Below are 5,250 nucleotides of genomic sequence, written 5' to 3'. Positions count from 1 at the left end.
TGGTGGTGAGAGTGATGCAGGACTGTCTCCGTGGCGCAATTGGCTAGCGCGATCGACTGTTAACCGAAAGGTTGGAGGTTCGAGCCCACCCGGTGGTGGTGCGGCGCATTTTTTCTTTGGGCTGATAGCTTTGAAGATATGTTCTGATGGTGGTGAGAGTTGAGCACGACTGTCTCCATGGCGCAATTGGCGAGCGCAATCGGCTGTTAACCGAAAGGTTGGTAGTTCGAGCCCACGCGGGGACGGTGTGTCGCTTTTTTTTCTTTGCGCTGATAGCTTTGAAGATATGTTCTGATGGTGGTGAATGTGGAGCACGACTGTCTCCGTGGCGCAATTGGCTAGCGCGATCGGCTGTTAGCTGAAAGGTTGGAGGTTCGAGCCCACCCGGTGGTGGTGCGGCTCTTCTTTTTTTTGGGCTGATAGCTGTGAAGAAATGTTCTGAAGGTGGTGAGATTGTAGCACGACTGTCTCCGTGGCGCAATTGGCTAGCACGTTCGGCTGGTAACCGAAAAATTGGAGTTTCAAGCCCTCCCGGGATTGGTTTGTTGCTTTTTTCTTTGCTCTGATAGCTTTGAAGATATGTTCTGATGGTGGTGAGAGTGGAGCACGACTGTCTCCGTGGCGCAATTGGCTAGCGCGATCGGCTGTTAACCGAAAGGTTGGCGGTTCGAACCACCCGGTGGTGGTGCGGCGCTTTTTTTTCTTTAGGCTGATAGCTTTGAAGATATGTTCTGATGGTGATGAGAGTGGAGCAGGACTGTCTCCGTGGCGCAGTTGGCTAGCGCGATCGGCTGTTAACCGAAAGATTGGAGATTCGACCCCTCCCGGGAGTGGTGTGTTCTTTTTTCTTTGCGCTGATAGCTTTTAAGATATGTTCTGATGGTGGTGAGAGTGGAGCACGACTGTCTCCGTGGCGCAATTGGCTAGCGCGATCGGCTGTTAACCGAAAAGTTGGAGGTTCGAACCACCCGGTGGTGGTGCGGCGCTTTTTTTCTTTAGGCTGATAGCTTTGAAGATATGTTCTGATGGTGGCGAGAGTGGAGCACGACTGTCTCCGTGGCGCAATTGGCTAGCGCTATATGCTGTTAACCGAAAAGTTGGAGGTTCGAGCCCACCCGGTGGTGGTGCGGCGCTTTTTTTTCTTTGGGCTGATAGCTTTGAAGATATGTTCTGTTGGTGGTGAGAGTGGAGCACGACTCTCTCCGTGGCGCAAGTGGCTAGCGCGATCGGCTGTTAACCAAAAGGTTGGAGGTTCGAGCCCACCCGGTGGTGGTGCGGCGCTTTTTTTCCTTTGGGCTGATAGCTCTCAAGAAATGTTCTGACGGGGGTGAGAGTGGAGCACGACTGTCTCCGTGGCGCAATTGGCTAGCGCAATCGGCTGTTAACCGAAAGGTTGGAGGTTCGAGCCCTCCCGGGAGTGGCGTGTTGCTTTCTTTTCTTTGGGCTGATAGCTTTAAGATATGTTCTGTTGGTGGCTAGAGTTGTGCAGGACTGTCTCCGTGGCGCAATTGGCTAGCGCGTTCGGCCGATAACCGAAAGGGTTGAGGTTCGAGCCCACCCGGTGGTGGTGCGGGCTTTTTTTCTATGGTCTGATAGCTTTGAAGATATGTTCTGATGGTGGTGAGAGTGATGCAGGACTGTCTCCGTGGCGCAATTGGCTAGCGCGATCGACTGTTAACCGAAAGGTTGGAGGTTCGAGCCCACCCGGTGGTGGTGCGGCGCATTTTTTCTTTGGGCTGATAGCTTTGAAGATATGTTCTGATGGTGGTGAGAGTTGAGCACGACTGTCTCCATGGCGCAATTGGCGAGCGCAATCGGCTGTTAACCGAAAGGTTGGTAGTTCGAGCCCACGCGGGGACGGTGTGTCGCTTTTTTTTCTTTGCGCTGATAGCTTTGAAGATATGTTCTGATGGTGGTGAATGTGGAGCACGACTGTCTCCGTGGCGCAATTGGCTAGCGCGATCGGCTGTTAGCTGAAAGGTTGGAGGTTCGAGCCCACCCGGTGGTGGTGCGGCTCTTCTTTTTTTTGGGCTGATAGCTGTGAAGAAATGTTCTGACGGTGGTGAGAGTGGAGCACGACTGTCTCCGTGGCGCAGTTGGCTAGCGCGATTTGCAGTTAACCGAAAAGTTGGAGGTTCGAGCCCACCCGCTGGTGGTGCGGCACTTTTTTTTCTTTGGGCTGATAGCTTTGAAGATATGTTCTGATGGTGGTGAGAGTATATCAGGACTGTCTCCGTGGCGCAATTTGCTAGCGCGATCGGCTGTTAAGCGAAAGGTTGGAGGTTCGAGCCCACCCGGTGGTGGTGCGGCGTTTTTTTTCCTTCTGGGCTGATAGCTCTGAAGAAATGTTCTGACGGTGGTGAGAGTGGAGCACGACTGTCACCGTGGCGCAATTGGCTAGCGCAATCGGCTGTTAACCGAAAGGTTGGAGGTTCGAGACCTCCCGGGAGTGGTGTGTTGCTTTTTTTTCTTTGGGCTGATAGCTTTGAAGATATGTTCTGATGGTGGCTAGAGTGAAGCAGGACTGTCTCCGTGGCGCAATTGGCTAGTGCGTTCGGCCGTTAAACGAAAGGTTGAAGGTTCGAGCCCACCCGGTGGGTGTGCGGGCTTTTTTTTCTTTGAGCTGATAGCTTTGAAGATATGTTCTTATGGTGGTGAGAGTGGAGCAGGACTGTCTCCGTGGCGCAATTGGCTTGCGCGATCGGCGGTTAACCGAAAGGTTGGAGTTTCGAGCCCACCCGGGGACGGTGTGTCGCTTTTTTTTTCTTTGCGCTGATAGCTTTGAAGATATGTTCTTATGGGGGTGAGAGTGGAGCACGACTGTCTCCGGTGCGCAATTGGCTAGCGCGATCGGCTGTTAACAGAAAGGATGGAGGTTCGAGCCCACCCGGGGGTGGTGCGGCGCTTTTTTTTCTTTGGGCTGATAGCTTTGAAGATATGTTCTGATGTTGGTGAGAGTGGAGCACGACTGTCTCCATGACACAATTGGCTAGTGCGATCTGCTGTTGACCGAAAGGTTGGAGGTTCGAGCCCACCCGGTGGTGGTGTGGCGCTTCTTTTTCTTTGGGCTGATAGCTCTGAAGAAATGTTCTGACGGTGGTGAGAGTGGAGCACGACTGTATCCGTGGCGCAGTTGGCTAGCGCGATTTAGAGTTAACTGAAAAGTTGGAGGTTCGAGCCCACCCGGTGGTGGTGCGGCACTTTTTTTTGGGCTGGTAGCTTTGAAGATGTGTTCTCATGGTGGTGAGATTGGAGCAGGACTGTCTCCGTGGCGCAATTGGCTAGCGCGTTCAGCCGTTAACCGAATAGTTGGAGGTTCGAGCCCACCCGTTGGTGGAGTGGGCTTTTTTTCTATGGGCTGATAGCTTTGAAGATATGTTCTGATGGTGGTGAGAGTGGAGCAGGACTGTCTCTGTGGCGCAATTGGCTAGCGCGATCGGCTGTTAACCGAAAGCTTGGAGTATCGAGCCTACCCGGTGGTGGTGTGGTGCTTCTTTTTCTTTGGACTGATAGCTCTGAAGAAATGTTCTGACGGTGGTGAGAGTGGAGCACGACAGTCTCCGTGGCGCAGTTGGCTAGCGCGATTTAGAGTTAACTGAAAAGTTGGAGGTTCGAGCCCACCCGGTGGTGGTGCGGCACTTTTTTTTGGGCTGATAGCTTTGAAGATGTGTTCTGATGGTGGTGAGACTAGAGCACGACTGTCTCCGTGGCGCAATTGGCTAGTGCGGTCTGCTGTTGACCGAAAGGTTGGAGGTTCCAGCCCACCCGGTGGTGGTGCGGCGCTTCGTTTTCTTTGGGCTGATAGCTCTGAAGAAATGTTCTGACGGTGGTGAGAGTGGAGCACGACTGTCTCCGTGACCAATTGGCTAGCGCGATCGGCAGTTAACCGAAAAGTTGGAGGTTCGAGCCCACGTGGTGGTGGTGCGGAAATTTTTTTTGGGCCGATAGCTTTGAAGATATGTTCTGATGGTGGTGAGAGTGGAGCACGACGGTCTCCGTGGCGCAATCGGCTAGCGCAATCGGATGTTAACGGAAAGGTTGGAGGTTCGAGCCCCCCCGGGAGTGGTGTGTTGCTTTTTTTTCTTTGGGCTGATAGCTTTGAAGATGTGTTCTCATGGTGGTGAGATTGGAGCAGGACTGTCTCCGTGGCGCAATTGGCTAGCGCGTTCGGCCGTTAACCGAAAGGTTGGAGGTTCGAGCCCACCCGGTTGTGGTGCGGGCTTTTTTTTCTATGGGCTGATAGCTTTGAAGATATGTTCTGATGGTGGTGAGAGAGGAGCAGGACTGTCTCCGTGGCGCAATTGGCTAGCGCGATCGGCTCTTAACCGAAAGGTTGGAGGTTTGAGCCCACCCGGTGGTGGTGCGGCGCCTCTTTTTCTTTGGGCTGATAGCTTTGAAGATATGTTCTGAAGGTGGTGAGATTGTAGCACGACTGTCTCCGTGGCGCAATTGGCTAGCACGTTCGGCTGTTAACCGAAAAATTGGAGTTTCAAGCCCTCCCGGGATTGGTGTGTTGCTTTTATCTTTGCGCTGATAGCTTTGAAGATATGTTCTAATGGTGCTGAGAGTGGAGCACGACTGTCTCCGTGGCACAATTGGCTAGCGCGATCGGCTGTTAACGGAAAGGTTGGAGGTTCGAGCCCTCCCGGGAGTGGTGTGTTGCTTTTTTTTCTTTGGGCTGATAGCTTTGAAGATATGTTCTGATGGTGATGAGAGTGGAGCAGGACTGTCTCCGTGGCGCAATTGGCTAGCGCGATCGGTTGTTAACCGAGAGGTTGGAGGTTTGAGCCCACCCGGGGACGGTGTGTCGCTTTTTTTTCTTTTCGCTGATTGCTTTGAAGATATGTTCTGATGGTGGTGAGAGTGGAGCACGACTTTCTCCGGTGCGCAATTGGCTAGCGCGATCGGCTGTTAACAGAAAGGATGGAGGTTCGAGCCTACCCGGGGGTGGTGCGGCGCTTTTTTTTCTTTGGGCTGATAGCTTTGAAGATATGTTCTGAAGGTGGTGAGATTGTAGCACGACTGTCTCTGTGGCGCAATTGGCTAGCACGTTCGGCTGTTAACCGAAAAATTGGAGTTTCAAGCCCTCCCGGGATTGGTGTGTTGCTTTTTTCTTTGCGCTGATAGCTTTGAAGATATGTTCTGATGGTGGTGAGAGTGGAGCACGACTGTCTCCGTGGCGCAATTGGCTAGCGCGATCGGCTGTTAACCAAAAGGTTGGAGGTTCCAACCACCCGGTGGTGGTATGGC

The 5,250-nt window shown here is 52.9% G+C and overlaps 1 non-coding gene across 1 annotated transcript; it reads left to right on the top strand.

Moving 5' to 3' along the window:
- Positions 1-4,728: 4,728 nt before the first annotated feature.
- Positions 4,729-4,802, top strand: TRNAN-GUU (transfer RNA asparagine (anticodon GUU)). Its single transcript has one exon. It is a non-coding gene; the product is annotated as a tRNA-Asn (tRNA).
- Positions 4,803-5,250: the final 448 nt, after the last annotated feature.

The sequence above is a fragment of the Rhipicephalus microplus genome, unplaced genomic scaffold, assembly GCF_043290135.1.
Source record: "Rhipicephalus microplus isolate Deutch F79 unplaced genomic scaffold, USDA_Rmic scaffold_59, whole genome shotgun sequence".
In the NCBI taxonomy this organism is placed as follows: domain Eukaryota; kingdom Metazoa; phylum Arthropoda; class Arachnida; order Ixodida; family Ixodidae; genus Rhipicephalus; species Rhipicephalus microplus.
This window is presented reverse-complemented; position numbering and strand designations above follow the sequence as displayed.